The following is a 26,411-nucleotide window of genomic DNA, read 5'->3' on the forward strand; positions in this document are numbered from 1 at the left end:
GATTTTGTGTTTTCCCATGTAAACACTATTCCAATAAACTTGGCTGTGATAAATCTCTGAATATGGGCTTAATTTGATCAATTACAGCATTTGGCAAACTGTTTTTATGGGCATATTCCTTTCCTGATTGGTACTTACACCATAAGGCATCACCTGTGGGGCAAAGTGCTTCTTGTGGGTGCTTATTTGTTTATGCATAATGAAGAAATAATGGTCATACTGCTCTCCTCATATGCTCAATGATTCTTGTATTTTGCCTAATTGGACACCCATAATACCTCTGCAATCTTTCAATTGCTTCATCTGTCAATCTTCCTCCTCCTCCAAGGGTCTTACCATCACTAAGCTTCTATGATCTTAATGTCTCTGCTTTAGTTTGCGCAAGCGAGCTCCCATGCGCTTCTGCACATGTCCAATGCACTCCTTTTTTTAATGTGAGTTTCATTGCCTTAAGGTTTGAGTTCTTCTACAGCTTTATATCCCTTAGAATCATCATCTCCTAGATAGTTAGTGTATCGTACATTATACCACTCCTGTGAATTGGAAAAAATTGCTTTCACTCCCTCTACTTCCATCAGTCCACTCGTGCCGTGAAGTCGTGAGAGTCCGCTGACTGTCTACAAGCCGAGCACCACCACACCCACCTCGTCTCTCACCACAAAACAAATATTGTACTTTCCCAAAGTACAGAAACTGGTACTACGGGCCCAACCACAGCCCAGATCCATCTAGGTCTAGCCTCTTTACACTGACGGAACCAGAATGCCTCCATCGTTTGCTGTATTTCCCTATGAACATGCTGACAGGGGCTCATTGTGGTATTTATGGGGCGATCGAAAAATCCACGTTCGGAAGCCGTAAAGTCCAGAGCCGGTATGCCAAACACGCAATTTAACCGTGGACGCTAAAGATTGTCCTGCCGCGTGAAGATAACTTTAAATCCCTACTGCATATCCTTGCCCTACAGGAATCGTCGACCATTTAAGGCCTTATTAAGGAATCGAAGGCTAGACGATCGGATGGGGCACATTACGACTAAGGGGCAGGGGTACTCTAATGTCTCCCACTTTCGCGTCACGACATTTGCCACGTGGGGACTAACACGGATCTGGGCAGACCATTCGACAAAGGTAGTGTAGAACAGCCATGCTGCGCTATGCTCGTTCTTCATTCCCCGCTGGATGTTTACGGGTGCCTGTCTGTCGGCAACTAGAAGAGAATAAAACACGTTCATCCTGTTAGGATGCAGTTGGTACTAACGCCGGCATTGTACACATTTTTGCATTTACCGCATGCAAAGCAGAAAAATATGAGTGCTACTCTAATCACTTGCCCATACGCCGGTGCTTGTACACCAGTATCGGAGTAGCGCTGCACTGCATATATGCTACAGCAACGCTCTAAAAAGGAAACTTTTTTACCGTCCTTACAAATAGGAACAGTTCCCACTCGTTGCCCAGTAGATACTACTGGGCAGACGCTTTTGGTCTGTATGTCCATCTTTATAGAGATGGTTGTGGGACTGGGTTGTTCGATACAGAATATCAAATAAAATACTTTTCAGCCGTCTAGTATCCAAATTTATTTTATTTGACAACCAGTTTTAACGTTTTACTACGCCATCATCAGGCTCCAGACCGACGTGTAAGAAGATCCTGCCTCGGTTGTGATAGAAACAGTAGTCAACAATACCGGCCCTAGTAGCTTTTTGCTATATCGATCACTTCAACCATCATCTGTCAAATTTTTGGCCGATGATTGTTGAAGTGATCGCTATAGCAAAAATCTACTCATAGCAGTGTTACTGGCTCCTGTTTCTATCACAATCGAGGCAAAATCTTCCTACACGTCAGTCTGGGGCCTGAAGATGGCGTAGTAAAACGCTGAAACTGGTTTCCAAATAAAAGCCGTTTAGTTTAACATCCAATACGCTTTTAAGTCAGAGTAATAGTATGTCTTGAATATCTACTATCCCAGGGATCTTTCAGTTGGTGAAGTTCACTGGATTCCACAAGAAGGGCTCATACATATTATCGTATGTAATACGATCAGAATGAATAAATACTGTTCCTCTCCGCTTTTCAAGGAAATATTATGTCTGTCTTTCCGTAAGTTCAAGTAACGGAAGAAAGGCTGTCCAATATTGTGATGTGGTGATGTGATGACCATGGTGGCCAGGATAGATGTGAATCTTCATAGTCGTGCCCACAAAATTGACAAATCCAACACTGTACGATGCAAGCTGTGTGAACAGGGACCCTCTTGCCCAGGAGCACAGCATCACTATTGGGGAACAATCGTTGAACCATGGGATTTACGTGACCAGCCAAAATGGTCACACAAATCTTAAGGCAACATTGCAGTAGACCATGGGGCCCATGGAATATCACGATCAGGTTACCAAAATCGTCATCGAACTTTCGCCATATTTCACCTAAGGGTACGTAAACTCTGCAAGCAGGTGGAAACACTGAGAAACATACTCGTCCGACCAAATTCTTTCATTGCTCCATAGTCCTGGTTTTATGGTTTCGTCACCACGTGTTCCTGTTGCGAACATTTGCTTCACTGATGAGTCACAACTACGCTAAACATTCTTCTAACCACGACGGACATCTGCACGGTGTAGAGGACATTGCGGAGCTACAGGTCGTAGTCACATACAACAGTGAAACCTGCGATCTACGTTAGTATCTGTATTTTCAAACATGCATTTCTCGCAATGTTTTCGTCCAGCTCCTATACACACTCATATATTCCACGAGACACCATAAGGAGCGTGGCGAGGACACTTCGTACCCCTGCTAATAATACCCTTTCCCCTTTTAAATATTGAGAGAGATAAACAACGGTCTGTAAATCCAGTACCGGCCTCACTTTCGCTGATCTTGCCTTATAGTGGCAGCAGAATAGTCAGTCAGAAAGAACAGGCACCACATATTTCAGGCGAGACGGCCGACGATCTCTCGGTGCAGATATACACCAGGCTCGTACTCTTACGGGAATGGGTGAAATTCCGCGAGTAATGAGGAAATAGATAAGGGGCACTATATTAGTAGTGCGTCGAGAAGTTTAGAATTAGCGTCTAACCAGAGACGTGCTAGAGTAATTCGAGCAGTTGCGATAACCACTGTGTCCGGATGGCTTAGTGGTAGGATCTTGTGCCTAGCAAGTAAGAGACTTTGGTTCGAATCCCAGTCCGGCACAAATTTTCTACTTCCCCATTGATTTCAATAAATTCCTGCTCCCAGCCAGTGTCTGTAATTACTTTGTGTCTTAGCAGCTTCTCTGTCGCAAGGAAAACTATATTAACTATATTAGAACTTATATTACTAATATTCTCCAGAATTCTGCAGCAACCTATATTAATGTAGTTAGAGTGTAATGTTAAAGCATTTGACGGTAATGCTAACTTATGACAGTGGAAAGTATTGTATGCTTCACGCATGGTTCGTTTCATAGACGCATGAATATCTAAGGAATTCTGTTTGTCGATGTTTCCCACTGCTTTTAGAACTGAGCGAGCAACAATATATATTCCCCGCAGCGTTTCCGGGGTTTTGTTTCCAAATGACGGTGGGTCTTACCCGTCACTAATCCACTTACACAGCACATACTCCTCCTGAGCGAGTTACAATCAGTTTACGCATCTCCCGTAACGTCCTTCATGTTGTATAAAATGACATGCACTCAATGTCCACGTAGGATGCTAACAACTGCTATTTAAAATAATTGTAATGCTTATAGCTCGTCCAACGATGTACACACTACTGTTTACGGATAAATAAGTTCAGAACAACTTCACAAGATTACCTGTCCCTAACTACTGCAATGAATTCATAGATGTCGTAATCCATAATCGGCAAGTTAAAATCATTTGCAACAATTTTTTTGAATCATTCTACAACTGCTACAGTGAAATCTGCTGCCGGTAAACACATGAGATAATTCTCTTGAGTTCAGTGGCCGAGCGGTTCTACGCGCTACAGTCTGGAACCGCGTGACTGCTACGGTCGCAAGTTCGCATCCTGACTCGGGGATGGATGTGTGTGATGTCCTTACGTTAGTTAGGTTTAAGTAGTTCTAAGTTCTAGGGGACAGATGACCACAGATGTTTAGTCCCATAGTGCTCAGAGCCATGTGTGTATTCTTGAGTTCATCTGCGCCGGTTACTCGGTTTCAGTTAACTTCTCTGTCATACCTACTTTTGGGTTCTGTTGACATATCTATGTCAGTTGTAGTGAATCTTCTCCGTCATATGGCGTGTAATGAGTCTTTTCGATGTACACTCCGTCTGTCACTATTTCGGAGCTTGCTACTGTTTGTATGAATCTACCCTCGATTTCAAATATAATTTGAGGACATTGTCTTCAATGGAGGGTGATAAATTTAGGGACTTTGTTACGAATACATCAGCAGTTTACTGTTATAATCTTGACAATCGCCGTGTCTTCACTTTGCACACGGTCTGACTTCTGTCTCAACGTACTGATTGGCGAGCGTTCAACAGATGGCCTCAATCAATCGCGTGGCCTAGAAAGACCATATGGGTGGACTTGATGCGCTCTTGTAATTGCAGCATTACTAAGTGGGTTCGTTAATTCTGATGGCTGTTAAAGAAATTATCAAACAGCTGGCTGCAAAGGCAAACTCACATGGGAATAACTCCTCAGGATAGGAACCGAACCGTGTTCTCAAATTGATTTGAGAGACAATTCAGATTGAAGAAAGCGTGGTCCGATGCAAGGGAAGGAACAATATGTAGAATTCATAGTAACTGTTGCGGTATCCGGATCGGATCTTCGATAAAGTGACTTACACGTTGACGCAGTTATCACGTACAACGCTCGGATTCGCCACCTCTGCGGCAGCGAGCTGAACTGCGGCGGCAAAGCTGCAGCGGTTGCGACCGAAATGTGCAAATTAAAATTAAATGCGAGTCTGGAACGAATTGTCAAATACGCCCGAGCACTTTGGGCAACAGATATTGGATTTCGTCACTGATTAACAATCACTGATAGGTTAAAACGTAGAAGCTCTGACACGAGCGCGAGGTACGTACTCGGTAGGAGCGCGCTTCACACGGGCATTGCTGCCTGTCAAGAGATATCAACGTGGGCGCCAGAATTTATTGCCAGATTCAAAGTTAGCCTGCAACTGGAGCGCCCTTGCGTTTTCCAGGGCAAAAATGTTACGAGCGGCATCTCTGGAAACGATACGGATAAATTTTATGGAAATATGTTGTCCACTACCTTTTGCGATATTGAAAACGAAATGACAGCATTTATTTCTTTTAAGTGCATTGGAACTAACAGTTGAAAGGGACAAAGAAACAAGAAAACTGGGAAATTCAACAAGGACAGAACAAAATTGTATGAAATGTGTTTTTTTTTTTTTCAAAGTTTGAATCTAGTGCGAACGAGTAACCACTTTCCACTGAAGATTAATAATTTTTCTCTGCTGGTGGTTTTTTTGCACGTATCTTCTTGAAACATTGCTTAGTCTGCATTCGAAATCGACTGCAATGGTAATTCATTAATATTTGTCCATAGATTGTTCAAAGCTGCTGGATAAATAACTAAAAGGTCGACACACATTGTTACAATATGAGCACGTTAGTAAAATTATATGTATCTTAAGTATTGCCGGTTGTCTGTTTTAAAATGTTTCGAAAGTAGTTCACCAAGCTCGTAGATAACGTCACACAATATTCGTAGGTGTATTCTAACTGCTAGTCATCCGAGACCTAGGAGCGGAGCTCAGTATGTGACATCTTAAAAGACTAGCGGACGGGTAAATTTCTATGCAGTTAGCAGAAGCAAGAGACGCCATACTGCAGTGACCTCCGTAGCACCATCCATAAGATGACAAGTGCGAGTGTTGTAGAGAGAGGCTCGTGGAGGTGCCGGGAAGTGTGTGGCACGTGGGGTGCCGTGTGCGGTCGTTATAGATTGCATCGACACCGCGATTTAAATACAGGAAGAACAATAGTGAAACAAAGGTAGAATCCAGTAGGTGTTCCACTGTAATTTGTCACAATGCAAATGAATATCGTCCTTTTTCTGACTCGAACAGCCTTCTGTTTCCCAAATAAATATACTCCACTTATAAGCTAAGGTGTGTTCGTTTATTCTTGTCTCCCCCAATACAATACTATATTTGACACAATAAGATGACGATCGCTACCACTCATTCTTTATCATTTAACGATTTTATTATGAATCCAGTAAATGGATAAGTAGCTGACTCAGTACAGTAGCTCTTTTGAAAACCAGATTGTGGTTGGCTAAGTATCTCATTTCTACACAGGTGGATGGAACTAAGAACTAGGTAATCATTCTAAATGACGTGCGTAATGACACTGGACGATGACATCTAACAATGGAATGTTTCAATTTGATCGTGAAAACACCTAGAACAAATGAATCAGCGAGTAAGAGTACTTCATATGATAAAGTCGCAATATTTAAATTTCTCTTTGGATATCCTTTTTTTTTTTTTTTTTTTTTTTTTTTTTTTTGAGGCATTAGTCTTCTGACTGGTATGATGCAGTCCACCTCGAATTTCTCTCCTCCTCCAAGCTCTTCATCTCCGAGCAGTAATTGCAACCTATGTCCTCGACTACTTGCCGGGTATTCTCCAATCTCTGTATTACCCTACAGTTGTCATCCTTTACAGCTCCCTCAGATATGAAAGTTGTCCCCGCATATCGTAACAGATGTGCTGTCATCCCGTCCTTCGTATCAGTGTCTTACATACAGGGTGTTACAAATAAGGTACGGCCAAACTTTCAAGAAACATTGCTCACACACAAATAAAGAAAAGATGTTATGTGTACACGTGTCCGGAAACGCTTAATTTCCATGTTAGTGCTCATTTTAGTTTCGTCCATCTACGCTCAATGGAGCACGTTATCATGATTTCATACGGGATACTCTACCTGTGCTGCTAGAACATGTGCTTTTACAAGTACGACACAACATGTGGTTCATGGACGATGGAGCTCCTGCACATTTCAGTCGAAGTGTTCGTACGCTTCTCAACAACAGATTCGGTGACGATGGATCGGTAGAGGCGGACCAATTCCATGGCCTCCACGCTCCCCTGACCTCAATCCTCTTGACTTTCATTTATGGAGGCATTTGAAAGCTCTTGTCTACACAGCCCCGGTACCTAATGTAGAGACTATTTGTGCTCGTATTGTGGACGGCTGTGATACAATACGCCATTCTCCAGGGCTGCATCAGCGCATCAGGTATTCCATGCGACGGAGGGTGGATGCATGTATCCTCGCTAACGGAGGATATTTTGAACATTTACTGTAACAAAGTGTTTGAAGTCAGGCTGGTACGTTCTGTTGCTGTGTGTTTCCTTTCCATGATTAATGTGATTTGAAGAGAAGTAATAAAATGAGATCTAACATGGAAAGTAAGAGTTTCCGGACACATGTCCACATAACATATTTTCTTTCTTTGTGAGTGAGGAATGTTTCCTTAAGGTTTGGCCGTACCTTTTTGTAACACCCGGTATATTTCGTTCCTCACCGAGTCTACGGCGAACCTCCACATTCCTTACTTTATGAGTTCACACAGTTTTCACCATTCTTGTGTAGATCCAGAACTCGAATGATTCCATTCTTTTCTGTTCTGGTCGTCCCATAATCTGCGTTTCACTGCCAGACGAGGCTGTGCACCAAATGAACATTCTCACAAACTTCTTCCTCAAACTTAGCCTCATTCTTCACACTAGATGTTTTCTGTTCGCCAGTAATGCTTGTTTTTCTAGTGCTAGTCTCCTCTTTATGTCCTTGTTCCATTCATCATATGTTACTTTACTACCTAATAATAGTTATGAATTCCGCTTCACAGTTGTGAAAATAAAACATCAATATTTTACCATCCTGTACGTATTTTTGCTAACACTGCGACGTCATGAAATCATACATATATAAAAATAAACCTTAATAACGAGATTCAAAGATTTTCATTTTTGCTGAGAAATAATTACTCCTGAACCTGTACACTAAGTTCTACTACCAATAACATTTCTTTACAGGGGGTGTAGTGGAACCGGCATTGAGATCATTATCTGATTACATCACTGCACTCTTCCAAACACTGCATGCATGAGATGGTATCTGCCGATCTTGCAGGCCGTAGGTTCTACACCAAATTCCTAGAAGACTCACAAAGCGTCCTTGTGCAGCTTAGTGGAAAGATTGATCAGAACCAGTCTCACACATGTTATACCATTATCAACTGCAACTTCCAGACTTCCTGTCTGCTGTCTTTAACTTTGATCAAGCCAAAGGAGGGAGAACTTGTCTAATGTAACACAAGAAAAAACAAGAACTGATAGGGGAGAGATAGGAAATCCTTTATTAGAATCAGAATTTAAAAGAGCTTCGCATGACTTGAGATCAAATAAGCCAGAAGCGATTAATAACATTCCATCATAATTTCTGAAGTCATTGGGGGGAAGTGGTAATAAAGGGCTATTGAAATAGGTGTGTAGAATGTATGAGATTGGCAGTATACCACCAGACTTCCAGATAAACGTCATCCACGTGATTCAGAAGATTGAAAGTACTGGGAAGTGGGAGTCAGGTTAAAAACTCATTCATCTATGTCAGTGACAAGAATAATGTACACTAGAACAGAAAAAAATTGACAATCTGTCAGATGACGATCAGTTTCGCTCTAGGAAAGGTAAAGGCAACAGAGGGGTCTTGCAGCTGATAAACAAGACTGAAGGAAAATTAAGACACGTTCACAGAATATGTCAACCTTCAGAAAGCGTCCGTCAATGTCGAATGGTGGACGAGATTCAAAATTCTGAGGAAAATATGTGTACGCTATCGGCAAAACAAGTAATGTAAGATATGTGTAAGGACCAAGAGGGAAGAGTAACACCGGCAGATCAAGAATGAAGTGTTCGGATTAAAAAGGGTATAAGGCAGAGACGTAGTCTTCCGCCCATACTGTTCAATGTACACATCGAAGACGCAGTGACGGAAATACAATGAAGGCTCAAGAGTGGAATTAAAATAAATGTGAAAGCATATCAATAATAAGATCCGCTGACGACGTAGCTATATTGAGCGAAAGTAAAGAAGAATTACAGAACCTGTTGAATGCAATGAACGGTCTAATGTGTACTGAAAACGGACTCAGCGTAACTCCAAGTAAGACTGAGGTAGTCACAGGTAGTACAAAAGAGGACAGTGAGAGATTTAACGTCAGGATATGAGATCACGAAGTGGACTGTGATCATAAAATACACTGCTGGAAATTGAAATAAGAACACCGTGAATTCATTGTCCCAGGAAGAGGAAACTTTATTGACACATTCCTGGGGTCAGATACATCACATGATCACACTGACAGAACCACAGGCACATAGACACAGGCAACAGAGCATGCACAATGTCGGCACTAGTACAGTGTATATCCACCTTTCGCAGCAATGCAGGCTGCTATTCTCCCATGGAGACGATCGTAGAGATGCTGGATGTAGTCCTGTGGAACGGCTTGCCATGCCATTTCCACCTGGCGCCTCAGTTGGACCAGCGTTCGTGCTGGACGTGCAGACCGCGTGAGACGACGCTTCATCCAGTCCCAAACATGCTCAATGGGGGACAGATCCGGAGATCTTGCTGGCCAGGGTAGTTGACTTACACCTTCTAGAGCACGTTGGGTGGCACGGGATACATGCGGACGTGCATTGTCCTGTTGGAACAGCAAGTTCCCTTGCCGGTCTAGAAATGGTAGAACGATGGGTTCGATGACGGTTTGGATGTACCGTGCACTATTCAGTGTCCCCTCGACGATCACCAGTGGTGTACGGCCAGTGTAGGAGATCGCTCCCCACACCATGATGCCGGGTGTTGGCCCTGTGTGCCTCAGTCGTATGCAGTCCTGATTGTGGCGCTCACCTGCACGGCGCCAAACATGCATACGACCATCATTGGCACCAAGGCAGAAGCGACTCTCATCGCTGAAGACGACACGTCTCCAGTCGTCCCTCCATTCACGCCTGTCGCGACACCACTGGAGGAGGGCTGCACGATGTTGGGGCGTGAACGGAAGACGGCCTAACGGTGTGCGGGACCGTAGCCCAGCTTCATGGAGACGGTTGCGAATGGTCCTCGCCGATACCCCAGGAGCAACAGTGTCCCTAATTTGCTGGGAAGTGGCGGTGCGGTCCCCCTACGGCACTGCGTAGGATCCTATGGTCTTGGCGTGCATCCGTGCGTCGCTGCGGTCCGGTCCCAGGTCGACGGGCACGTGCACCTTCCGCCGACCACTGGCGACAACATCGATGTACTGTGGAGACCTCACGCCCCACGTGTTGAGCAATTCGGCGGTACGTCCACCCGGCCTCCCGCATGCCCACTATACGCCCTCGCTCAAAGTCCGTCAACTGCACATACGGTTCACGTCCACGCTGTCGCGGCATGCTACCAGTGTTAAAGACTGCGATGGAGCTCCGTATGCCACGGCAAACTGGCTGACACTGACGGCGGCGGTGCACAAATGCTGCGCAGCTAGCGCCATTCGACGGCCAACACCGCGGTTTCTGGTGTGTCCGCTGTGCCGTGCGTGTGATCATTGCTTGTACAGCCCTCTCGCAGTGTCCGGAGCAAGTATGGTGGGTCTGACACACCGGTGTCAATGTGTTCTTTTTTCCATTTCCAGGAGTGTAGGTAATGAATTCTGCTGACTAGGTAACGAAATAACTGATGACGGGCAGTGCAAGAAGGACGTAAAAAGCAGACTACCACTGCCAAAGTAACAACTCAGGAAAGAGAAATCTGCTACTACATAACATAGACCTTACTTTCAGAAAGTAAATATCTGAGATGGTTAGGTTTGGAGTTAGGTTTGGAGCACAGCTTTATGTGATACTGAAACGTGATCTGTGGGGAAACAGGGACAGAAGAGAATAGAACCATGTGAGATCTGGTGCAACAGATGAATGCTTAAAACTACTTTGTCTGATAAGGTTGATATGTGGTACTTACTGGAATTAAGGAAAACGTGGAGTGTCCACCAATATAACTTTCTCTCCAAACAACCTGTTAATTTGATAATAAATAACCATAAAATTTTCTTTAAGAAAATGAGCAAATTTTCGAAATTATTTTGACCGTAAACTGTAAGTGTAATAAACTTTTTCTAAAGAAATCTGAAATGTTGTATTGCAAAACAGCAAAAAATACGACAATAATTACAAGACGGCCGGACCTGCCACCCACTCACTGCCTGGTGAAAAAGCGGTGTTTACTACTGCGCTGGACACTGTCTTATTAAATGCCCTTCTGCAACACATGAAAACTACATAAGCATCACTGATGACGTAACTTTTAATCTGAAACCTGTATGTCGAAAGGTTCGGTATTAAGTTGCCCACCTTTGTTTAAAGTTTAAACAGCTTAGGAAACAATATGACAATGATAAGCAACCAAACCCTTACTTTCAATCGGCAACCAAGAAGTGACTAGATCCCAACCCGTCCCATTTGATAATTTTATTTTGAATAAAGCTCTGGTGACAGCTGGCTGTTAATACTTTCAATGCTAAACTGATTGTTAGCTATGAAGACTGCTCTGAAGGAGCAGCTTAAAACATTACTTGTGAACTTTTATTACAAGAGAACTCATTCGGCGGAACCACAAAATCCTGCTAAAATACAGCAATGATGACCCGGTCCTTCAAAGACAGCAACGAACAGCTTAGTATAACAGGTTGTTCAGATTATAACTAATGAGAGGCAAATGCGGTTACAGTGAAAGAATTGAACTAGTTAACATCTAAAAGTAACCACGATGTCCCTCTTTTGTTTAACGCCCACCTGTGCCTTAGTACCATTGTTCCGGCAGTATTTATGACCAGGAGCTGGTTCATTACAACATCAGTGATCTGGTTCTAACCTGAAAGGAAAGACAATGTAATAGCGGGACATATTTTCAAACGACAAATAGTGTCTTAGTAGAATACTACGGCCTATATTTTCGACAAAATAGCCTACCTTGTAAACACTGAGGGTCGGGTAAAAACCAGAAAATAATAAGGAGTGCCGATAGACAATTACACAAGTCACCAAGAGAATTATAGAATGTTACTCCCCTTTATCAGCAAGCAGTCCCATGGATCCACGGTGCGTCGCAGGGGTTACTGAGTGGTGCCGATGAAAGCCCGGTTGAAGGGGGCAGGCAGGAGACGAACCGTCGTCCAACACAAATGTTGCCATCCAACCGTCGGGATGTCGGTCTGCTGCTTGCAGTCGACGCTGACTCCGGTGAAGTACTCCGGTATCTTCGTTTTGCGTAGGCCCTCCTTGCACAGCTCGTGGCTTCGGCCGCTCGGACCTCGTGACCACCTCTTGTCACGACGCTACCGCCAATCCCCAAAGTTCGTGCCTCTCTCTCGGGTCAGCGAACCCCGTATATACATTGGCAAGCAAGGACCTTCTAAGGATACAACCCACAGATACCAACTATTCCTCATAGACATGGCAATGGGGCCACAAGAGGGATAGTCGATCCTACACCTGAGCCACTGGCGCCAGACAGGTCTACAAATGGCGCCCCGGTTCAAAGGTAAGTCTCTCTGCAGAATCGGCGACGAAAGTAATACATGGAAAACACTGACAAGAACAAGGGACAGTATGTTAGGACATTTCTTCAAGCATCATGGAATAGCTTCTATCGAGCAAGAGGGTAAAAGCTGTAGAGGGACGACCGAGACTGGAATAACTGTAGTAAATAACTGAGTGCGCATGTTGCAAGTGCTGCTCTGAGGTGAAGAGGCTAGCACAAAAAATGAATTCGTGGTGGGCAACATGAAACCAGTCAGAAGAATGATAACTCAGAAAATGGAAGAAAGAAATGCCAAACTGAACGATATCCAAGAGATCTGCAATTTTCTTTTCCATTCTTCTGTATATTATTCATGTCAGTAGCTTGGATGCATGACTGTGCTACAGATCTCGATCTTGTCGGTTCTTGCTACCTTGTGTACTCTGTGGATGATGATTTTCCGAATGCATAATTGGACATTACCAGACTCATACGTTCCACACAACAAGGTGAATAGTCGTTTTGTTGCCACTTTCCCGGTCGGTTTTGAGATTCCATCGCTTCTGCCTCATTAGACCTTAAGTCGTCTGTAGCTCTTTTCAATTCTAGTTCAAATACCGAATTCCCTAACTCTTCGTTGTCGAATTCTATGCCTTCTTGTATCACGTCCTCTTCCTCAGAGACCATCAATTTGCTCTTCCAATCTAACAGCCCTGTCCTCTGCATTTATCAGTGTAATTCCCCTTCAGCCGTGGTAAATATTGCCGTTTTAACAGCGCGCCGCAGCGCGTAGTGTGAAGCTGTCGCCCTCAATATGTGCGGTGGCGCCACTGTGGCAATCGCAGCTTTGGTGTCTCCCTCTGATGGGAAAGGGGAAAGGTTGCTGTTCGCGTGCACTTAAGGGGCGCTATGAGCCCGCCAGTGGGTCAGTCTGGGTAAGTCTCTCGTCGCCAACTTGCTAGTTTGTCTTTCGTCCGCATTTGTTAGGCAGTTAGTGTCTGTCTGTCGCTCGGATCAACCTTTAAGGCCGGCAAAATGAGAGGCCTTCCACTCCGCCAGTAAGAGAACCCAGCGAGTTGTCACCCGGTCGGGGCTTAGTTCCTGCATCTGAGTATGCGCGTTATGCCGCCAGTCAGTTCGAGTTTGCTCAGACAATGGTCATTGGCGGTTGGATCGATCGGTTGGTCGGTCGCACACTGAGACACAAGATGACTTGTCCGCCTTGAGCGTCGGCACATGTGAGGTCGCCACGTGAGTCCAGTGGCTGTGGCGTATAGCGAGGGGTAGTGACTTCGCGGTCGACACAAGAGCAACAGGAGTCAACCCACGACATCATTCTGACCGGTGCGAGCTACAGCGCCGTGAGACGGGAGATCGGCGTGCCTTCCTGCGTCCGTTGAAGCGGCTGGCAGCGGACGGTTCTGGAGAGCGATTTGGGGGTGCTGCGCCAGGTCTTCTCGAGAAATCGCAGTTTATTAGAGGTTAAGTCATTGTTGATATGTTGTTTGATTTACTCTTTTTAAATTCTACTTTTTTCTTGGTGCGGTCGCCAGCCGTTTTGCTTTCGGGTCGTCCCACCATTCTTCTCCGTTTGCCCACCCGCGGGAAGGTGGTTGTTTATAAACTGGGTGGTCCGTTTTTTCCTTGTAAAGTAGGGGCACGTTAGAGCAACGTGCGGTTCGGGTTGTTCGGTAATCTTCCTACCAATCAACCGTATGTCAGTAGCTGCCTCTGTCATGTTTTTCAGATTTGGTGTGTTAACGAATTTATTGCTTGGAGTGTAACGGCCTAATACCTGAGATATGTTTTGATCTTTGGAAACTTTGATATTATTGCCTATAATCTTGAGAGGCGGTATGTGTGTACTGTAGAGCTTCTAAACTATGGTTTGACCAACCTTGTAGAATTTTATATAAGATTGCATTTCATGGGCTTTTATTTTAATTATCATTTTAGTGTATAAAGTTGCCACCCTTTCACTGTAAGACTTTTCTTAGATGTTAAAATCAAGTAGTACCTTCGGTGGCAAACTAATTTTTTTAATGTTAGTATTTTGTATCATTTCCATCCCTTCTACGGGCGGGTGCATGGTTTGTGTGCTTGAGTAAATTGTTAAAAATCTCAGTTTAAAATTATCTGGTGTGTTGCAGATTTGCACCAGTGTAGTCTTTCAGAGCTGTTGTGAGCGGTCGTAATTACAGCCGTGACAAAAGGTAGTGGCAAGGTTCTCTGCCTGAAAGCTCATACAGTCAAAACTTGTTTTTTTCTGCCCTTGAATACATTATAACTTTGATATTTATAGGTTGCTTTATGATTATAATTTGAAATCTGTTTTTTAATGCTTTTAGGAAGAGGAAGGAGTGAATAAAATTACCATTTATTACAAGGAATTAGGTTAAGATTTCATCTTCCATTCTTATATAGTCTGATTAAATGTGTTAATGTTCTTGGTGAATCGCTAGTAAATAAAATAAATTCTTAAGAATATTCTTTGAAAATAAATCATGGTTCACCCCTGTTGTGATGTGTAGGGTTAATATTTCAGAGGTAAAATGCTTGTTTTAAAAATATTCTATTCTTCATGCTGTTTGCTTAATGAAAAAGTGTATGATTAATAGTGAAGTTTTTAAATGTTACTTCCACAAAATTTCAGCACTTGTGCCCCGCACATGCTTCAGCACGAACAGAAAATTAAATAAAGGAAGAGAAACACTGTTCTTAGGGCATCCCAATGCGTATTAAAATTCAAAACTTTCGCTTCATCACTGACCACGTACCAATCAACGCATCCGACGCGTTTTGCCCTATATATGAGTGGTCACATGTTTATTAAAATTGCAAACTAGATTTTGCTGTGAAATGACGTTCCCTTCTCAATTTTGTATTGACTGAATTTATTCTAGAAGAAGCTAATAAAATATCCTCTCACATTATTCACAACAGTTTATCATTAAAATAATAGTTGTCGGTTCGAGAACCTAAGTACATCGTCCAGCATTACGAGCCCGCTTAACCTTTAGCAGGGCCACAATTACTATTCAAAGTGCTTCAGCTCACTTTTAAATTGGACTTCTGTAATCATGAAGTAACGATATTTTTTATTGCAGATCACCAATAAAGTTAACAGCAGAAAAGTTCATAGATGCGTAAACAAAGACACCTAACCCAATATTAAGCAGTGTCCGAAGGCTGAACTGTGTTTCATACACTTTTCGATAGACACTCGCTGAATATCTACAAGTGTCATCCATCAGTGATGTGAATTTCTTCCAAGTACGAATTAGCTAAAATTATTTCAGAGTCCTCGCGATCGTCACAGGCGAAACCTTTAGAAGTTCCTACTGAACACCTGGAATACGTTTGGATTACGTACACAAGACGACTTCCGGCCGCATATATGACTTGTCTGTACGTGAGTTCCATCCCAACGATTTCCAACTCTAGAAAACATATATAAACTACAAATTTATTGTTACATGGGTATGTATGTATGTATGTATTAAACCGGGGACCTAGAAACGACGGAGAGGCTTCGACCAGCTGTAGTCCTCAGTGGTTCACAAATGCACAACAGGCCACAGCAGTCAACCCACCCCACTGCCGCCCCACATCGAACCCAGGGTTATTGTGCGGTTCGGCCACCAGTGGTCCGCTCCCGCCCCCTTCCGACGAGTGTAACCCCAAATGTTTGCACGGCAGAATAATTATGGTTTATGCGTGCGTGGAAATGGTGTTTGCCTACAATCGACGACACAGTGTAACTGAGGTGGATTAATGGGAACCAGCGTACATTCGCCGATGTAGATGGAAAACCGCTTTAAAAACCAGCCACAGGCCCGGTTTCAGCGCGTTAGACCGCAGGCTAGCCAGGTGGGCTTTATGTGGACATACTACACATATATTTGGACGTAGCTTTGTGTAGCTTTAGTGGTTTTCAAAAAATTGTGTTTTTGTGTTTATGGACGCTAGTGCGTATCATTATAGCACTAATACATATAAACTATGAAACTAATAACAGTCATACGTCCTCTAATTACGTCTGTTTTCTAATGCTACTGGTTCGTCTACTGTCACATGTTTTATTTCCCAGAAAATTCAGTTGGCCGTGCACACCGTACACATTTCATCCTATAAATTCAAGTATCAAAAATCCACAGAGAACCTACTACCACAGTTTGACAGTGCACACTCTGTCCTATCGATGGACACTACGTTTGCCTAAACCCCTCAACGCTTTAGTGAGTCATTAATTTTTAAACATTATTTTGTATCCGAAACATGAAACATTAAATAACTCTTAAACTAAATCTCACGGGAGAGGACGCGTCTTCACTCACGCAACCGTTTAATTTTTGTCTTTAAAGCTATGTGACTGGTTTCTCTCTCACTGGTCTACTTTAGTTCTCATTTAGAGTTTGCCTTATTTCGTAATTCCTTTATTCAACTAGTTCGGCCACTGCGGTATATCGACGCAGTTTCTTCAGACGGTCGGGTTTTCCCCTCCTCGTGATCAGACCGTTCGGCTAGCTGACTTGCAGTCAGGATTTCGCGTACTTCGAGATCCGCCAACTACCACGAGTAAAAAGCGCCGCCACCTATTGACAACGCCGCGAAGCTCTTCCGGCGTGACATGGCTCCGCTAGCGGCAAACCACGCTCTCCTGGCTGTCACAGAAATCGGCTCTGGATGAGGAGGAGGATATCAGTGCGTAACCTCCCGTCGACGTCGCGGTCATTTGAGGCAGAGCACAAGGAAATCGGCCGTGTATTGGTATCAGCCGCCTGGCGTCCCACTGTTTTGACAGTTCGCGAACGCATGGCTGCGTCTGTAAAAGTTTTTCATACGCGGGTTCGGGATGTCCTGTTCACGCTGCTCTCCTTAATGTTATCACCCTTGCCTTTGCTTTCATTGAAGGTTGTTGTGACTATTGTATATGCTGAGTCACTCCTCCCAACAATCATGTCGTTTCGATCTGTTCAAATTTTTCGTGCGACCATAGCGTCTTATCTTCCATGCATTTTCTGTTTATTGAATTGCTAAGTGATTTTTATATCTGTATTTCTGAATTTCTCCTTTCATCGACAAACTGAAGTATTTGTTCTCTCTCCAATGGTTCTTCACAGATACCTTCCTTTGTACCTCTCTTTCTCATTACAACACCCGTCACTATTCTTTTTTGGGATATCCTTTCATCTTCATCTAAACTGCCTACCAAACTATTAATTACTGCAGTAACTATAGCCTCAGAGAACTTAAAAACATATCTCTTCATTCCTATGTTCATTCAGTTTTCCAAATCGTCTTATACTCCAGTTTATTTTTCATCGTCACTAAACTGTGATTTTAGTCTATATCCGCTCCTGGTTACGCCTTACAATCCAATCTCTGATTTCAGAATCTCTGCCATAGTGTATTCTAACTGGAACCTTCCCATATTACAGTCTGGAACCGCGCGACCGCTACGGTCGCAGGTTCGAATCCTGCCTGGAGCATGGATGTGTGTGATGTCCTTAGGTTAGTTATGTTTAAGTAGTTCTACGTTCTAGGGGACTTATGACCTCAGCAGTTGAGTCCCATAGTGCTCAGAGCCATTTGAACCAACCTTCCCATATCTCTAGGATTTTTCCAAGTACCCCTCTTGCGATTCTTGAACAGAATATTCGCTGTTACTGACTGCAATTTATTTGCAGAACTCAATCAATCTATCTAGTTCCTGCTAACAAGCTCATATTCTACTGTAAACCTTGCAACCACTAATTCCTGTAATACCCATTTCACTCGTCTATGCCGGCCGCCGTGGTCGAGCGGTTCTAGGCGCTTCAGTCCGGAACCGCGCGACTGCTATGGTCGCAGGTTCGAATCCTGCTTCGGGCGCGGATGTGTGTGATGCCCTTAGGTTAGCTAGGTTTAAGTAGTTCTAAGTTCTTGGGGACTCATCACCTCAGATGTTAAGTCCCAGAGTGCTCAGAGCCATTTGAACCACTTGAACACCTCTATGACTGTTAGGTTTCGAGCTCTCTTTAATTTTGAATTTCTCTGAATTACTCTGTTTTTTTTTTTTTTTTTTTTTTTTTTAACTTCTGCTCGGATCGTCGGCATGTATATGTGAACTACTCTTGTTGTTGCTGGTTTGCTGTCGATTCCAACGAGAACAGTCCTATCGCTGCCCTAAATTTGTCTGACCAGAAATCCGTATCTTCTTTCCAGTTCACTTCACCGACCCCCACTATATCTAGACTGTCTCTTATCATTTCCCATTTCTGATTTTCCATATCCCTAAAACATTAAAAATTCTGCGTACCTCTTCTCGTAGAACGTTACCCTTTCGTTGGTTATGGTCACCTCCCCGTTGGCAGTCTTCACCAGAGATCCAAGTGAGGGCCTAGTCCAGAATCGTTTGCCAAAGGAGAGACCATAGTGATATTTGTTTTCAATTATAGGCCACATTTCCTGAGAATCCACTTGATGTGTCTTCAGTGTAGTGGTTTGCATTACCTTCTACATCTTCTTGCTGTTGATCGTTGTTGTTTCTTTCGTCTTTTAGGGGACCCCAAGGTCAAGAGACAGGCGTGAAACTCTGTCCGCTACACCGCCCTCTTCCACCAGATCGTTGGCAGAACGTGGGTGGTTTGTTATGCCGAACGTGTTCGGTTACAAGTGCTTATGATATTTATTAGAAATTTAACCAGGCACGGAAGACGTTTCGCTTACAAGTCAAAAACACTACTACTAGGCCGCGAATAGCACACATGTCGATATGAAATGGAAATAGCACGCAAGTATGATTGTAGGGAAATCTAATGGTGAACTTCGATTCATGGGGAGGGTTTCAGGAAATTGTCTTCATGTGTTAGAGGGGCCACGTATAGGACACTAACAGGACACATTCTTGAGTACTGTTCGAGTGTTTGAGATCCCCACAGGATCAGATTGAAGGAAGACGTCACGAAAATTTAGAGGCGGGTGGCTAGACTCGTTACCAGTAGTTTGGAACAACCCGCAAGAATTACGGAGAATCTTCGGGAACACAAATGCGATGGAAGGCGACGTTCCTGTCGAGGAACACTGTGGAGAAACTTTAGAGAACTAGCATTTGGAACTGAGTTCAGAACTATTCCACTGCCTCCAAAAAACGTTTCATATAAGCACCACAAACGTAAGAAAGATTATTGTTATTATGGAGGCATATGATCGTCTTTTCCTGGATCTGCTTGCGAGTGGGCCGGGAAAGGAAATGACTAGTAGTGCTACAACGTACCCTCCACCATGCACCATGTAGTGACTTACGGATCTAGGCATTTCTTCTTCGTGAGCATATAATACGTTCCTCGGTTATGGAGGCACAATTGTACAATTACACTGTCCTAGACCGTGCCAGATCGGTACGAGCGCAGTAACGTTACTGGACGCTAATGCTCTAGCGCAGTCGTCTGTTTCACTAGTGAAGACAGTTTTCGGATGAACGCTAACCACGGTGTTACGTATCTTTTCCTACAGGTGTCATACTCCAAGCGTATTGGGAAACCTCTGTGATACAAGGGCGGGCCGCGGTGGTCTAGCGGTTCTAGGCGCTCAGTCCGGAACCGCGAGACTGCTACGGTCGCAGGTTCGAATCCTGCCTCGGGCATGGATGTGAGTGATGCCCTTAGGTTAGTTAGGTTTAAGTAGTTCTAAGATCTAGGGGACTGATGACCACAGATGTTTAGTCCCATAGTGCTCAGAGCCATTTGAACCATTTTTTTGTGAAACAAGAAATCGTAAAAACGGAAAAGGAAAGGGTAGAAACTTGGACTCGGGAAAATAGTTCTATTAAGTTAACTGTCATGGGGATATCCGTTGACCTACATCGACAGCAAAGGTACGCAACCTGTAACATGAAAGGTTTCTTTGCTCTTTAGGAAGCAATATGGTTTGTGATAACCGAATTGGGATGTATACCTAAAATGGGTAAAGAGTCGCAAAAATTTTTGTACTTCTTCATTATGGTACTGAATGAAAGCTATGGGGTTTCGTCAGGCGTTTCAAATAGATCTCTTGAGAGTAATAATAAAATTTTGGAATTAAGCTTTCCTGGCCGTAAATTAGTCAGCGACAGTTACGGGATAAGAGAGTGGAAGTGCTCGTCAATTAAATCAGTTTTTCTCATGAACTTTATAACAAAAATTATACCAAAATTAGCCGCACACACTGAGTATGATTAAATAAAACACGTCTGAAAGATTTAATTAACTTTTCATAACTGGGGATCACAGTCATGTGAAATTTCTTGAAAGAAATTTTGTGTGTTTCATGGTCGTCAAAGGCGACTTTTTAAGATTTTTCCCTTGTTAAGCCAAAAGCTCTTCTGTCCAAGTCCTGGAAATATTCCTTAATTTGTTTCAGCTGCTCTTCAGTGAATGTACGTCGAAGCCGTCCAGCGCTGGTAGGCGTAGTCCGAAAAATAAATGAAATTTAGATCTCTCGATGGTAATACATTCATAATTATGGCAGTGACTTTTAAAATTTTTATTTCCACTGTTGCAGTTTCTGCCTTAGGGCATCATCAAGTGCAGATGTTATGGCTTTAATAAATGTGTCAGATTGTATAAAGTAGACATGGCTTAAAGCCAAGAAATCGGCACTTAATAACGGCCTAATGCAGAAATTGCAATAGTGGAAATAAAAAGTTTAACAGTCACTAGCGTAAACATGATGCCTTTCAAGAGACGTCTGAAGCATGCTACATTAAATAACCCAGCAACATCTTTGATAGTTATCACTCGGCCTGGATGTACCATTAAGTAATCATCACAATCCCCGCTGTAGGCAGTTTTATGTGGCCCACAGGTAATCGCACCCATCGGTTGCGTTCGATGTCTGGTACTTGGGTAAAAGCCTAGTAAACTTATATGTTTTTTCGACATAAACTGACAATATTCATTGTAATGTGTGGTGGGTGGTTATCAATCAATAACAGAATTGGATTTTCCTTGCTTGACCTTACATTGTTTATGAAATGTTCTAACCACAGGATAAAGGTTTCAGCATTCATCCACACAGGTTCATTACACACGTTGAACAGTTAATAAAGTACTGCTGCATCCGCACCCTGGGGAATATGAAGGAAAGTGGGACATAATGACCAACAGTGAAGAGTGTAACTTGACAGCTCTACGATTTTATTTTGGGCTTAAGACACTGAAATTCTTAGTGGGAACAGACTGTTCCCACTACATCTACATAAATGTGATCTGGCCGATACTTTACCTCAGCTACAATCTGTGAGTACAGGTAAAAGAACGCTTTCACGCTAGTTTTGTTAAAAGCTGCTAGTCTGGCTGCAGATGCAGCTTCTGGTTTTCTGAGGGAAAAGCTCAATTTGTCCTTAAAGCTCTGTATGAAGTCTTTACCCACTTTCCTTTTCTATTTTTGTTATTCAAGTGGTGTGGCATCTGCAGTGTTTCATGGTCGTCAAAGGCGAGTTTTTAAGATTTTTCCCTTGTTAAGCCAAAAGCTCTTCTGTCCAAGTCCTGGAAATATTCCTTAATTTGTTTCAGCTGCTCTTCAGTGAATGTACGTCGAAGCCGTCCAGCGCTGGTAGGCGTAGTCCGAAACATAAATGAAATTTAAATCTCTCGATGGTAATACATTAATTAAAGGCCCTCATATTTAGCTAATGTGGTGCCTCCAACTTAAAACTAAGGAATTACATTTACAAATACCTACTTCTTTCGTGTATTTCTTGGCGTAAAGCCTCATTGCAGTTACTGGAAGATTGTACTTTTTCGCAATTTCATACACTACCGCAACTTTCTTTACCTCCTGCACAGCTATTGTCATATCTTCGAGTGGCGATTTCTGTCTGTTGGGCTTTCTGTTATAAGTTTTACCCATATTCCATACTGCAAATGAAATTGAAAAGATTATTAAAATAATTTACACGCCTAAATGGTTCCTACTATAACACTTGTGGAGCATTACCATCTAGGTAGGCAAGTATTTCAAGTACTGCTTCCTCTCGGAAATCCCATTAAATGAGCGAGTCGTCATTTTAGATTCCCCATTATCTAATCCTCCCTTCTCCTACGGTTATTTTACAATGTACATTGAAAATTGTACTGCTATAGAAGACATTCTAGATCCACAATGTTTCTACACGTGATATTTTCAATTAATTATGTATGGAGGATATAAGTACGATAAGAGAAGAGAGGACCTTTAGCAATTTAATTGTGTTACCCAGTGCGGGATAGCGCTAATATTGTCCTTGTTGATTTCCTAACCAGAAAGCTGCTACTCCCTTTGAAGATGTTTTTGGGGACGGAATGGAGTGTCTTGATCGATACGGCATCGTTGTGCGAAGCCATTAACTTCGCAGTGGAGGAACCGAATGCCATCTTCGTACTAAAAGGCCCACAGCTACTGCGCATTGTGGAGCAGTATTTGAAGACAGATCGTTTCTTGGCATTGAATGAGATGATGGTCATTCCACTGGTGGTCCACCATGACTTCTGCTAGCAGAGAGAAACCGCTTCACCTCCGCGAATACTTGGAAGTATTTCCAGCAGCGAAGCTGGCAACTTTAATTGCAACAAAGGTTGTCAGAAACTTGTCACCCCTTTTTTGTGTAGGGTTGAATTAACAAAATTACTTATTAAAGTCATTTATCATTAACGTAAGGTTACAGTTGTGATAAGAGCACACGAAAGATTTATTTACTCTGCGGGTTTTTGAGCATCAGGAAGTCTGCAGTTACAAACCGTGGTATTTGTGCCGGTTCCGTAAACATGCGCAACTATTGCCCCACTACTTTATCCTTAGTTTTATTGACTGCCTCTAAGTTCTGCTCCATCTCTCCCTTTTTGTATGTGAGTCGGAGGTCTACCCTTGTAACTCTGGGGCTTCCCGGTCATTACTACGCTTCAGATTAGCTCTTGCCCTCTTCCAGTTGTGACGGAACTGCGTTGCATCATATTTCTTAGGTAACGGTCGGTTGGGTGACCACATGTGCAGTATAGGCGACTCGTGATTCGCTGCGAGGAATTGGCCTGAGATTTGTTTTCCACCGAAAAGAAGGCAAAAGCCAACTGGTGGTGCGGCGGATCCCACGTCGAATCATCTTCATGGTGATACGGTATGTGGGCGGAAAGTAAATTTTGGTTGAACGTTCCGCAAATAAAGAGCTAAGATAGTAGGCCATACTGGTGGTGTACACAATCGCCCCTCGAAAGAGAAATTCCGAAACAGTCTTGACGTGAATAGTGCATCATTATCAGAGACTAATTGTTAACATTTCCCAAAGTAACCAAACAAGAACTGAAAACAATCTACAGTGTTTTGTGAGATCGTACCACCAACAAAAGTGGATAAAGGAATCCACTCAGACCATAATGATCCTGTTCCTCGTTCGCGATCCAAGCAGATGGCCTGCATTTTTTTTGGTCATCAGACTTCTGACTAGTCTGATGCGGTCCGCCACGAATGCCTCTCCTGCACTAACCTCTTCATCTCTGAGAAGTACTTGCAACCTACGTCCTCAATTACTTCCTGGATGTATTCCAATCTCTGTCTTCCTCTACAGTTTTTCCCCTCTACAGCTCCCTCTAGTACCATGTCCAGATCATCCTGTACCTTCTCCTTCTCAGTGATTTCCAAATATTCCTTTCCTCTCCGATTCTACGTAGAACCTCTTTCCTTGCCTTAACAATCCACCAAATTTTCAAAATTCGTCTGTAGCACCACTTCTCAAATGCCTCAGTTATCTTCTGTTTCGGTTTTCGCATAGCCCATGTATCGCTACTACACAATGCTGTACTCCAGACGTAAATTCTAAGAAATTTCTTCCTCAAATAAGGGCCGATAGTTGATATTAGTAGACTTCTCTTGGGTAGGAATGCCTTTTTGATATAGCTGGTCTGCTTTTGAAATCCTCCTTGCTCCATCCGTCATTAGTTATTTTACTGCCTAGGTAGCTGAATTCCTTAACTCCATGTACTTCGTGACCACCGATCCAGATGTTAAGTTGATCGCTGTTAACATTTCTACTACTTCTCATTAGCTTCGACTTTCTTCGATTTACCCTCAATCCATATTTTGTGCTCATTAGACTGTTCACTCCGTTCAGCGGATAATGCAGTTTTTCTTCACTTTCTCTCAGGATAGCAATGTCATCAGCGAATCGTATCGTTGTTATCATTTCTCTTTGAATTTTAATTCCACTCCTGAATCTTTCTTTTATTTCCATCATTGCTTCCTCGATATACAGATTGAACAGTATGGGCGAAAGGCTACATCCTTGTCTTACACCCTTTTTAATACGAGCATCTCGTTCTTGGTCGTCCACTCTTATTATTCCCTCTTGGCTCCTTTACATATTGTATATGCCCTGTCTCTCCCTACCGCTAACACCTACTTTTTTCAGAATTTCGGACATCTTGTACCATTTTACATTGTCGAACGCTTTTTACAGGTCGAAAAATCCAATGAAGGTGCCTTAATTTTTTTAGTCGTCTTCCATTACTAACCGCATTGTCAGAATTGCCTCTCTCGTGCCTTTTCTTTTCCTAAAGCCAAACGAATTGTCATCTAGCGCATCCTCAATTTTCTTTTCCATTATTCTGTATATTAGTCTTCTCATCAACTTGGATGCATGAGTTGGTAAAGTGATTGTGCGATAACTCTCGCATTTGTCAGCTCGTGCCCTCTTCGGACTTTTGTGGATGATGTTTTTCCGAAAGTCAGACGGTATGTCGGCAGATTCATACATTCTACACGCCAAAGTGAATAGTCGTTTTGTTGCCTCTTTCCCCAATGATTTTAGAAATTCTAGAGGAATGTTATTTTTCTCTGCTGCGTTATTTGATCTTAAGTCCTCCAATGTTCTTTTAAATTCTGATTCTAATACTGAATCCCCTATCTCTTCTAAATCGACTTCTGTTTCTTCTTCCATCACATCAGACAAATCTTTCCCCTCATTGAGGCTTTCAATGTATTCTTTCCACTTATCTCCTCTCTCCTCTGCATTTAACAGTAGAATTCCCGCTGCACTCTTAATGTTACCGCCCTTTGTTTTACTGTCACCGAAGGTTGTTTTGACTTTCCTGTATGCTGGGTCTGTCCTTCCGACAATCATTTCTTTTTCGATGTCTTCACATTTTTCCTGCTGTCATTTCTACTTATCTTCCCTGCCCTTCCTATTTATTTCATTCCGCAGCGATTTGTATTTCTGCATTCCTTAGTTTCCCGGAACATTTTCGTTCTTCCTCCTTTCATTGATCAATTGAAGTATTTCTTCTGTTACCCACGGTTTCTTCACAGCTATATCTTATTGCTGTATCTATAGCCTTAGGGAACTTCAAGCGTATCTCGTCATTCTTTAGTACTTCTTTGCGTACTGATTATATCTGACCAATCTATTACACTTCAGCCTACTCTTCATCACTACCATATTGTTTCCTGGGTCAACTTCTGCTCCTGGGTACGTCTTACGTTCTAGTATCTGATTTCGGAATCTCTGTCTAGCCGTGATGTAATCTAACTGAAATCTTCCTGTGTAACTGGCCTTTTCTAAGTATACCCCCTCCTCTGGTAATTCTTGAACAGAGTATTCGCTGTTACTAGATGAAACTTGTTACATAACACAGTTAGTCGTTCTCCTTTCTCATTTCTCGTCCAAAGCCCATATTCCCCTATAACCTTTTCTTCTACTCCTTCCCCTACAACAGCATTCCAGTCCCCTATGTTTATTAGATTTCCCCCCCCCCCCCCCCCCCCCGCCCTTTACATTCCGTATTAGCCTTTCGGTATCCTCATACACTTTCTTTATCTCTTCATCTTCAGCTTGCGACGTCGT

Source organism: Schistocerca cancellata, chromosome 6 (assembly GCF_023864275.1).
Source record: "Schistocerca cancellata isolate TAMUIC-IGC-003103 chromosome 6, iqSchCanc2.1, whole genome shotgun sequence".
Taxonomy (NCBI): domain Eukaryota; kingdom Metazoa; phylum Arthropoda; class Insecta; order Orthoptera; family Acrididae; genus Schistocerca; species Schistocerca cancellata.